Genomic DNA, 12,025 nt, shown 5'->3' with positions numbered 1-12,025 from the left:
AGCCTTAAGCCTTTATGGTACCCTTCCTCGATATCCTCCACCAACTTATGAACAAGTCCGCCAAATAATGAGGGAACGATTCTCCCCTGACACTCACACAAGTTACAGGTATTTGCGTCAGTGTGTTCAAGGGCCAAAGCAATCAATACAAGATTTTGCAACGGAACTAGAAAGGTTAGCTGTGAGTGCTTTTAGTGGTGCTCCAAAAGAAATTGTAAACCAGATTGTCGTTCATCAATTTATTGATGGCCTTTACGATATTCAGTTGCAGGGGTTAGTAATCGCTGGTCGGCCAAATACTATATCTGAGGCCATGAGAACTGCGCTAGATTTGCAAGCACAACTGTCTCGCAACCGACCACGAGCAATATACCAAATGGAAACTGAGCAACAAAATTCCAGCGCAAAAAGCAAAAGACATAATAAGAACAAGTCGGGAAACGAGATGACATCGGCCTGATGGGGCCCAAGCCGATGGATACAAACAACCGAGCTCCAAGTGAAAGCACAAATTGTATTGAAATCCATTCATGTAGTTCTGCTTTAGACTGCATTGAAGCCTCAGCTTCCACTACCTCTAATCTTGATATGATAGAACACAGCGAACGACATTGTACGAGCTTAACTCTCAACGTTGGGGCATGGGGAGAACAGAGTTTACATTGTGTGGCTTTAATAGAAAATCGACCCCGTGAACTTATTGTGGATACGGGTGCTTCAACATCTCTTATAAATAAAAGATTTATTTCACCGTCAGCTCCCCGGCGTCAATGTAGCATTACTTTACGTGGACCAGGAGTGGAAACTTTTGGAACTGAAGGGGCCATTACCCTAAACTTCCAATTGGGTAATCATCAACATGAGCATGAATTTTTAGTTGTGGATGGTCCTACCCCATTATTGCTGGGTGTTGACTTTCTACGAGTTCATAAGGCATTAGTAAACGTCGGTGACCTGCGCCTTGAAACCAATAACTTTACTGTACCATTGTATCTGCCGGAACAAATAGCAGATAATCTGGTTTACTTCATGGACACGATTACGCTCCCGGCTAGGTCAGATATGTATTTAGGCTCCAAATGTGCATTTTTACCCAACTCTGGTGAATCCCTTCTTGAAGTATATGACCAATCCATGTTGCCGAATGGTGTATTATTAGGGCGGTCTCTTGTTAATTCAACTACACAGATTTTACCTGTTCGTCTAGTTAACACTACCGATACAGATATTGACATAATGCCTATGGTTCCGATTGGTAAAATGGAGGAGGTTTCCATAATGGACAAAGAGGATATAGGTGTGTCAAATGAATTTATTGATTTCAATATATCGTCCGAAGCAAGCTCAGAATCATTACGTGCATTTAAGCAAATGGTAAAGGAATACCGAGATGTATTTTCTACTGGTCCCACCGATTTCGGGCGAACAATCCTTGCGTATCACCACATACATACAGGAAGTGCTCTACCAATCAAACAACTACCGCGCCGAGTTCCCATGTCAAAGAAGGAGGAGATTAATGGATTAATAAATGACATGAAACAACGTGGCATCATCGTCGCCGGTAGTATTGGTAAAGGAAAAAGATGGTTCTACTAGATTTTGTATGGATTACCGACGACTAAATGATGTTACTACAAAAGATTCTTACCCACTTCCACGTATGGATGACATTCTGTCAACTCTTCACGGATCGGTATGGTTTTCAACTATGGACCTGCAAAGTGGGTACTGGCAGTTAGAAGTTGATACTCAATCAAAACCTAAAACAGCGTTCTCATCACCGGCTGCCCTTTGGGAATTCAACGTGATGCCCTTTGGCCTTACCAATGCTCCGGCCACTTTTGAAAGATTAATGGACGGTCTATTTTCGGAAGCTGCGTGGCGTTCCGTACTCGTCTATCTTGATGACGTAATCGTACATTCTCGAACCGAGGCAGAACACCTTCAACATCTCCGGTCTGTTTTCGATCGACTTAAAAGCGCTGGCTTGAAACTTAGTTTAAAAAATGTACATTTTTTCAAACTCAAGTACGGTACCTTGGGCATATTGTTGGAAAAGAAGGACTTCAAACGGACCCCCTGAAGGTAGCAGCTGTAAAAGAATGGCCAACACCACAGAACAAAAGGCAAGTACGATCTTTTCTTGGTCTCTGTTCATACTACCGTAAATTTGTTCAGAATTTTTCCACAGTTGCCCGTCCACTACACGAGTTAACGGAAGAACGCCGAAAGTTTGTTTGGAGCACTGCTGCGCAAACTGCATTCGATTCTCTCAAAGAAATTAACCACTACTCCAATCCTAGCTTTCCCCAATGAAAAAGATTCATTTGTTTTGGATACCGATGCCTCCCACTGTGGGATGGGTGCTGTGCTTAGCCAAATACAAAACGAAAGAGAACGCGTTATAGAGTATTACAGCAAGTCATTACAAAAGGCGGAGCGAAACTACTGTGTAACACGCAAAGAACTTTTAGCAGTAATCCTCGCAACTAAACACTTTCACCACCATCTCTTCGGCCGGACGTTTCTAATACGTACTGATCATGCCTCACTAAAATGGCTGTACAACTTTAAAGAGCCAGATGGACAACTTGCCCGTTGGATCGAATGGCTACAGCAATACGATATGACAATACAGCATAGAAAAGGCCAAAGCCATGGAAATGCTGATGCCCTTTCCCGTAGGCCATGCGGAGACTGTCGAAGCTGTTCTAAAGCTGAGGGTAAGGACCAACATCTGATACTTTCGTTACAAGTCATTCCCGAAAATATTGCCGATTTTCAAAAACGGGACACAACTTTACACATTGGTAGATCATGGGTATCAACCGACAAGCGCCCGGAAAAGAAAGAAATATGGGGTGAATCTGGTAACACAAAATCTTACTGGCATGTCTGGGACCAGCTGATAATTGAAAACGATATTTTAATGTATCAGCACATAAATAACAGAGGCGAAATCTCAAAGCTGAAGTACTACCGAAACACCTGATTCCACGAATAATCGAACAGCTTCACAATTCAGTTACTGGAGGACATCTTGGTCAAATGAAAACCTTAAACAAGGTCAAAGCTCGTTACTTTTGGAATCGCCGCTCTGCTGACGTTATAGAATGGTGTGCCCGCTGCACAGTGTGTGCAGCTCGAAAGGGCCAGCTCAGAAAACTATTGGCCATTTGCAGCCTAGTTTGGTGGGAATGCCCTTTGAGAGAATGGCTGTGGATATATTGGGTCCTCTTCCCCTAACAGCATCCGGCAATCGATACATAGTGGTATGCATGGACTATTTTACCAAATGGCCAGAGGGATTGGCCCTACCAAATCAAACCACAAATGAAGTAGCCACTGCACTGGTTAAAGAGGTGTTCTGCCGATTTGGGGTTCCATTTGTTTTACACTCCGACCAAGGTAGGAACTTTGAATCAGATGTATTTAAAAAGTGTATGGAAATACTTGGCATAGAAAAAACACGTACGACGCCATTAAGGCCACAGTCCGACGGAATGGTCGAACGCTTTAACCGGACTTTGTTGGATTACCTTTCAAAATTTGTAGAACGGAACAAACGCAACTGGGATGAGCTATTGCCCATGGCCTTACTAGCCTACAGGTCATCAATGCACGGATCATCAAAGTTTACCCCTTCGATGTTAACCTTTGGACTAGAACTTCGTCTACCTATAGATCTGATAACATCTTTGCCAACTTCAGAGACGGTGCCAGAAGCCAATTTTATAATGGAACTGAGGAATCGATTGACCGAAGTTTGTGACGTGGCACGAAAACAGCTGAAAATTTCTTCTGAAGCTACGAAGTGCAGGTATGACATCAGATCTAATCCTCAAGAATTTTTTGTGGGCGAATCTGTTTGGTTTTACTCCCCCAAGAGAAAAAAGGGTTATTCACCAAAATTGCAGTCCGATTGGGTAGGTCCAGCAACCATAACCGAAAGAATATCTGATCTCCTTTATAGAATAAAACCTCCTGGAAAAAAATGTCAAAAAGATCTTCATGCGAATCGTCTTGCCAAATACCAAGAACCCATAGAACTTTGTCAGGAGACTAGAGTCTAAGGAGAGAGCACTGTTATGAAAAATAACAAAGAGAATGAATTTTAGTTAAGATTAACAACACAAATTAATAATAACAAAATGAATTAATTGTAGCTAGTTGATGTCGGTCATCAAACCACTATTTTGAATGAGAATACTGTGCGACATTGGCCTCATCATTTTTTTTTTTTGTAAATGCTCTCATTTAGATAATCTCTAAATACTCTCAATCAATCTCCCTACTCCGATTCGGATCACATTCTTGTCAACAACAACACTCTACATGTTACTCCGAATCTTGCATTCTTGTCGGCAACAACAACGTAGCGGCGGAATAACAAAGCAGTGGAATTCAAATTAACAAGTGCCAAATCAAATTCTTTCTGACAACAACAATTTCACTACCAAGCACTGACAAAGGGTAACCATTAAATGCGAATGACGGGGATCTAAGAGGAGCCAAGGGGAGACTAGTGTTTACAACAGAGGCGAGCTGACTATGATTTTTTTTGACAAGCTTTTTGATGTGGGTCAATTATGGTGATCGATGCGTAGGCAATAACTTCAATTTATAGTACGGAAAAGAATTAAAAAAGTTAATCCTCTCGGGAACCGAATAAAATCTAATTTTATTAAAAAAATCAAATCATATATTATTTTTTTATTGCAAAAATAAAAATTTTGTAACAAAAAAAGGTTTTTGTATACATGTTTGAAATTCAAAAACTCTTACAAAAGAAGAACGTGAAGTCGAGTATATAAATATAAATATTTTTCCATCGAATCCTAAGGTTAACGATAACCATTCAAAGGCACATTATATTTAAATTCTAAACATTAATTTTACAACCAGCACATAAATTTATTTTGGTGTGCACAATTTTTGCTAGCATATAGCACCATTAATTTGGAAATACAAATAAATATGAATTTTTATTTACGAATAATTTTGTACTTAATTTAATTCTTAAGGCCGGTATAAAGGTGGCATTATCGCGTTAAAATGGCCATGTTTACCCTTTTACTTTTCTTTATTAATTTATTTTAAAGAAAATAAACTTATTATAGATCTTAATGTATAATTTTTCACATTTCCCCCCTGTTTTTATTTTACTGTCATAACTCTAACAAGAGTACACTGAAAAAAAATATTGTCGTGAGGCCAAAGAGTTCATGTCCTTAAAATAAGAATACAAATTTTTCTTAGCTTAGAAGACGCATTTCTCTAATATAAAGTTTTTTTCCATGTTCAAAAGTCGATAATCTTTTCAATTAAGTCGTGTTGTCCTTATAATTAAGTGATTTGACTTGAAAATGGGTATCATAACATGAAAGAATTTTTAGACTAAGGTCAACTTGAATTTAATAATTCAGACAAATTCTTTAAAATTAATGAAATTGTCTTTAAATTTGTTGCATTTTTTCATCTTGACTACGAAGCAAAAATCGTTAAAAAATAGGACATGTTTTTCAACACTAAAATAAAGTGTTGACGATTTTTACTTGAAACATACAGCCTGTTTCTGTATGTCGATCGAGCTCTATCGATCGACTGGAATGCATAGAAACAGCTGATTTCTGGTTATAAATTCAGCTGTTTGTGTCGATTTCAGTCGATCGATTGAGCTCGTTCGACATACAGAAACAGGCTGATAATTTCTACTGGAAATCTTGTTTTTAACGGACTTTGCTTCATTCTCTATGAAATACACAAAACCATCATTTAAAAGAGAATTGTGTCTTAAAAGTATCCTTATTTTGTAAATTTATACTTCTTTATATTCACACATAGTATTTTTCCAATCTTTCAAAAAATTTTGTTTGTGTATATATACGAGTATTTTTAAGGCGCCAATTGGTTAGGTTAGGTTAGGTTAAAGTGGCAGCCCGATTAAGATTCATGCTCACTTAGACTATTCAGTCCATTGTGATACCACATTAACTAAAAGTACCTATTACATATGGGCACTTCTAGTTTTAACCGCTGAACCTTCTCGATTATTTTTCTTCGCTGAACCAACCAGATTGTTCCAAAAACATTAGCAGACTGCTTAAGTTAACGTTTTCCAGATTCGCCAGTATTCTGAAGCTATATGCTCCTAAAAGTTGCTTGCGCTTTACACAAAATGCAGGACACTCACACAAGAGGTGTTTAATTGATTCTTTTTCCTCCGCATCATGACAGCTCATACAATAGTCATTATACTTCGCGCCAATAGTTTTTGCAAAATCGCCTATCAGGCAGCGACCCGTTATAGCAGATATCAGGAGTGATATCTGACGTCTCGAGAACATTAGCATATTTAGTGTGCGGTTTAAGTTGAAATGGGGCTATATTTGCTTGGTGTCGTTACAACCCTTGCAATCCTCCCATCGAACATTTGCCATCATAACAGCTAGGGGCATACCAACAAATTCTAGTTCCCCTGGAATATGCAAGGTAGTCCCTAACCTTGCCAACTCATCCGCTTCGCAGTTCCCCGGTATGTTCCTATGGCCAGGCACCCATATTAGGTGAATATTGTACTGCTCAGCCATCTCATTGAGAGATTTGCGGCAGTCGATGGCCGTTTTCGAGTTGAGGAACACAGAGTCCAAGGATTTTATTGCAGGTTGACTGTCTGAGTATATATTAATGCCCACATTTTTTGGAACATTACTTCCAATTCGCCACCTCTCTTATTGCTAATATTTCAGCCTGAAAAACACTACAGTGATTAGGTAATCTTTCCGCTATTCGAAGTTCCAGATCATTAGAATATACTCCGAACCCCACTTGTCCATCCAATTTGGAGCCATCAGTGTAGAAATCTATATATTCTTTATTCCCCGGGGTCTGTGTGCACCACGCCTCACTGTTGGGTATTAGGGTCTCAAACTTTTTGTCGAAAAGTGGACTCGCCAAAGTGTAATCCACTACGTTAGGCACATCTGGGCATTATTTTGAGGACCGAACTGTGACCGTAACTTTTTTCCGATCACAGCCATAGCTCGCGCAACCGCACAGCCGTTGTTGCAGCTGACTGTTTGGCCAAAATGTCTAAAGCCAATAGATGCAATATGACATTAAGGGAATTTGTTCCTGTCTTGCTGAATGCGCCTGAAATACACAAACACGCCATACGCTGAACTTTATTTAAACAAGTCGGTTTCTGAAGTGCCGGCCACCAGACTACAACACCATGTAGCATTATAGGTCTAACCACTGCCGTGTATAGCCAATGCACAATTTTTGGTTTTAGTCCCCACTTTTTTCCTATTGCCTTTTTGCACGAGTACAAAGCTACAGTTGCTTTTCTCGCCCTTTCTTCAATATTAAACTTAAAGTTCAGCTTCCTGTCCAAAATAACGCCAAGGTATTTTGCACACTCACCAAAGGGAATTTCAGTACCCCCTAAGGAAATGGGCCTAACCGTGGGAGTTTTGCGAACTTGCAGTACATGACTAATTCTGTCTTTGCAGGATTTACCCCAAGACAATCGTCTTTCGCCCATTTCTCAGTCATCCGGAGGGCCCTCTGAATAGTATCTCTGATTGTGGATGGGAATTTTCTCCTGACTGCCAGAGCCACATCATCTGCGTATGCCACGACTTTTATCCTTTCTTTTTCTAGAGTAACCAGAAGGTTATTTATAACAACATTCCAAAGAAGAGGTGATAGAACTCCTCCTTGGGGAGTGCCTCTGTTCACATACTTTTGTATGTTTGCTTGTCCTAGTGTGGCTGAAATACGACTCTTCATTAGCAGTTCGTCTAACAGCCTGAGTATACATGGATCAACATTCAGAGTTGTCAGTCCATTTAATATCGAGCTCGGATGGACATTATTGAACGCCCCTTCGATGTCTAGAAATGCCACGATTGTGTATTCTTTGACAGATAGTGAGCTTTCAATAAAGCTGACTAGTTCATGTAATGCGGTCTCAGTAGACCTGCCCTTCGAGTATGCAAGTTAAGGTATGCTATCCCATACCTGTAATATTTTTTTGTATGTTTGAAGTTAAGGTATGAGTTAAGGTATGTTACCCCATACCTATAATATTTTTTTTTGTTTGATTCATACACGCGCTGTTATTAAATGCTGAATCAACGGTCACCCAAATTGTAAACCGATATTCTATATATATTGCAACGGCATGGGAATATAATTTAGCTAACGTTGCGTCTACGATAATATTGAAAAAGAAATGAAAAGTAATGGTGGTAGATATTAAGCATTCAGTTTAAGTCCAGCATTGTAAAACATAAGTTGCAAAATGAATAATAAATAAAATTATATTTTTTTAAACTAAAAACGACCGAATGTTATAATTGGGGGCTCAACCGGGATGAACAAGGTGTGTTAACTTTTGAAAAATTGAAAAAAATACTTTCCGAACAGGTAGAATTAGTGCAACCTGATTTTAATAAAACATTTGTCCTTACCACCGACGCCTCTAATGAAGCAATAGGTGCTGTTCTTAGCCAAGACGGTAATCCGATTACATTTATATCAAAAACTTTAAATTCAACCGAACGCAACTATGCGACTAATGAAAAAGAGCTTTATGCCATTGTTTGGGCTTTAAAGAATTTAAGAAATTATTTATACACCCAGAAAAAAGTGACCCCTTCTTTAAGTTAAAATGAACTCATTGTGAAGAAAGTTGAACTTCGTATAGCGCCAAAGACATTTTTATTTGTTTGAACGATGTGATTTTCGTAGAAATTAGGTATAATGCATTCCATATATTAGTTAACATTTTCCTATATTTATGTACCACTATACTACAGAATGAAAAAATTTAACTGATTTGAATTCATATATGGAATGATTTTATTGAAATTTTTTCATTCACATGGACAAATCTTACACATTTGTGGTAAAACTTTTACTTCATAATTAGAACTGCTTACCTTCGTTTTTAAATACAATTTTATTTATTTATATAAGCAATTTTATATTCAATAAAAGACATGTTTTATTAATATATTGAATATATTTATTAAGAATCAACGGCATCGAATCTCCTTGAAATATTAGTTTATTATTCCGCTGTTTCCAATTTCCATGTGATATTATCAACTGTAAAACGCACTTTTTCTTCTTCTTGTACTTTTCATTTTTAATAAGTTGCTGCCTAACGATTTTGTCCTCCTTTTACAATTTCAATACCTACAAATATAAAAAATCATAAACCATTTTTGTTACAAAAGGTTAGCGTCACTGAATATTACCTGATAATTGAAGATTCCAAAATGAAGACAAATGAAAGGGTTGTTATTCTGCTGGTGTTTTCTTTCTTTATATACCATCACGAACATTGATAGATTTATTTTCAAAAAAAGAAAATTTTTCTCACTAATTTAAAATAATAAATATTTTATATATTTTATTTTTTATTTATTATATTATTTTACCATATTATTTTTTAACAATCTTTCCGTATACCACAACAACGCGATTCCAACTAAAAAAACAACCCACGCGCAAACATATCGATTACACCCACGCGCAAACACATCGATTGCGATGACAGGTATCGATTACAGGTAGACAATAGAAATATAGGAAAATTTCCTACATTCTAACAAGTGTGTTTCCTTAAGTTTTGAAAGGATTGCATACTTCTTAGTACGAATGAACTAAAATATTTTTCTATGCCAAGTGTTGTTCGTATATATGAAAAACTTTCTATTATAAAGGAAGTCGCAATTATCATTTTATAAGAAATTTTACTAATTTTGAGGAAACTTGGTTTTAGTTCGTTTTTTGTTAATTTTTACGAATGCTTTGTTATCGGTGAATAAAATTTTCTTGTTCAGTAGTAAATTCTTATACCCAGCGAAGAAAATAGTATGAGTAAAATTCCATGCCTTATTCTAGTTAATGAACTATTCCTAACTGCTTACAGTTTAGGATTTTTTTACTGAAACGAGTAAATTTTATTATTTCTCACAAAAATTTACCTTAATGGAAATAAAATGGATAAACTATATTGATGAAAAATTTTTCCTTTAGTTTCGAAGGCACTTTTATCTGGGTGTATGGTAGTTCAAATATAGAAATTCATACAGATCACCAACCATTAACTTTTGCCGTGTCTACTCGAAATCCCAATACAAAAATAAAAAGATGGCGTTCCTTTATTGAGGAATTTTCGCCAAAAATGATTTACAAACCAGGTGTTACTAACGTTGTAGCCGACGCTCTTTCGCGACAATATTTAAATAATATTTCGGACGAAGACTCTTTGCAGGACACCCAACATTCTACAGAAAGTAGTGATAATTTTAACATTCCCGAAACATCAAAACCTTTAAATGAATTTAAGCAACAAATCTTGCTAAGCAAGTCAAATTTTTCATTACATCAAATGATAGTAGGACTCGGAAGGACTCGTCATATTATTGAATACGATACTAGGGAAAATCTAAAATCCATTCTTTTGCAATATATCAATCCAAATTTAGTGACAGCGATACACTGTATACCGGAAGATTTATATGATTTTAAAGAAACTGTAAAAGGCGTATTTTCAAATAAGTTTGTATTTACCCGCATATTTCCTATTGATGTAATAAATGAAGACGACCAACAAAGTATAATAAAGGAAACACATTCGCGAGCTCATCGAAGTTGTAAAGAAACCCATAAACAAGTATATAAACAGTACTATTGGCCAAAAATGGCAGACCACTTTAAGGAATATATCAGGCATTGTTCTATATGTAATAAAAATAAATATAATAGACATCCACAAAAAGTTCCAATTGGAGAGGCTCCAATTCCTAACAAGGAGGGGGAGTACCTTAATGTTGACATTTTTTATGCAGAAGGATTAAAATTTCTAACTTGTATTGATTCGTATTCGAAATTTTTAATAATTAAGGATATTGAAGATAAGACTAACCTAGGAGAAAAACTTTTAGAATTACTACAGGGCTTTCCAAATGCTAAAAAAATAACACTCGACAACGAACCAGGCTTTTGTAGTCCGCAGTTTAAATCTTTATTGCACAGATTAGGTATTGAACTATATTATTGCACACCTCGCCAAAATACAACCAATGGACAAGTAGAAAGAGTCCATTCTACCTTAATAGAAATAGCTAGATGTATCAAGGACGAATTTCACTTATTGGGAGATAAAGAAACATTCTATAGAGCGGCTCAACAATACAATAAAACCATCCATTCGGTCACACAAAGTAAACCCACAGATATACTGTTTAATAAGATAGAACACAACTTAGTAGAAATTCTAAAAAAAGCTCAAGAAAAAATGTTGTTACGGAACAATGATAATCGAATAAAAACTTATCAACCAGGTGACACGGTTTACGAGAAAATCATAGGACAAAGGAATAAGTTATTACCACGATTTAAAAAGCAAATAGTTAAGGAAGATTTAGGTAATAAGATAAATATTAAATTTCGTGACAGAATAATTCATAAAGACAATATTAAAACATAATCAAATATTTAAAATAATTTTTTTCAGAACATGGCTTCTATGATACTACTGCTTATATTTTTCACAATTTGTAAAGCTGAAGTGCAAATACTAGACTACTCCACTTCACAACTAGTAACAGTCCATATAGGACAAGCTAAAATTCAAAACGGAAATTTTAAACTAATTCACATTATTGAACTGGACAAATACGGACGAACCATTGACAACCTGAAAAATGAAATTCATGAGAAAATTTTACGAAACAGTTCCATACTACCATTTTTACTACACGACATTGACCAGTTGAATGAGCAGTTAAGAAAAATTAAACCAAGGACCAAACGTTCAATTAATATACTGGGATCAGCCTGGAAATGGATTGCTGGTTCACCAGACTATGACGATCATAATATTGTAGTACAAAAGATAAACGGACTATTGGGAAATAACGCAAGACAGAGGATAATAAATAAGGATATAATAGAAAGAATAAACCTACTGACTAATACTACGAACAATATTTTAAAGACG

At 36.6% G+C, this 12,025-nt stretch overlaps 2 long non-coding RNA genes across 2 annotated transcripts in view; both read right to left on the bottom strand.

Annotated features, from left to right (window-relative positions):
• Positions 1–12,025, bottom strand: part of LOC142223325 (uncharacterized) — a 238,076-nt gene that overhangs the window by 64,036 nt on the left and 162,015 nt on the right. The window lies entirely within an intron of this gene.
• On the bottom strand, positions 8,953–9,610 carry LOC142223324 (uncharacterized). Its single transcript, XR_012718680.1, has 3 exons — positions 9,456–9,610; positions 9,273–9,396; positions 8,953–9,210 (listed from the first exon to the last, which is right to left on the bottom strand). It is a non-coding gene; the product is annotated as an uncharacterized LOC142223324 (long non-coding RNA).

Source organism: Haematobia irritans, chromosome 2 (assembly GCF_050003625.1).
Source record: "Haematobia irritans isolate KBUSLIRL chromosome 2, ASM5000362v1, whole genome shotgun sequence".
Lineage (NCBI taxonomy): Eukaryota > Metazoa > Arthropoda > Insecta > Diptera > Muscidae > Haematobia > Haematobia irritans.
The sequence above is the reverse complement of the archived record's forward strand: the minus strand, read 5'-3'. Positions and strand labels throughout refer to the sequence as shown.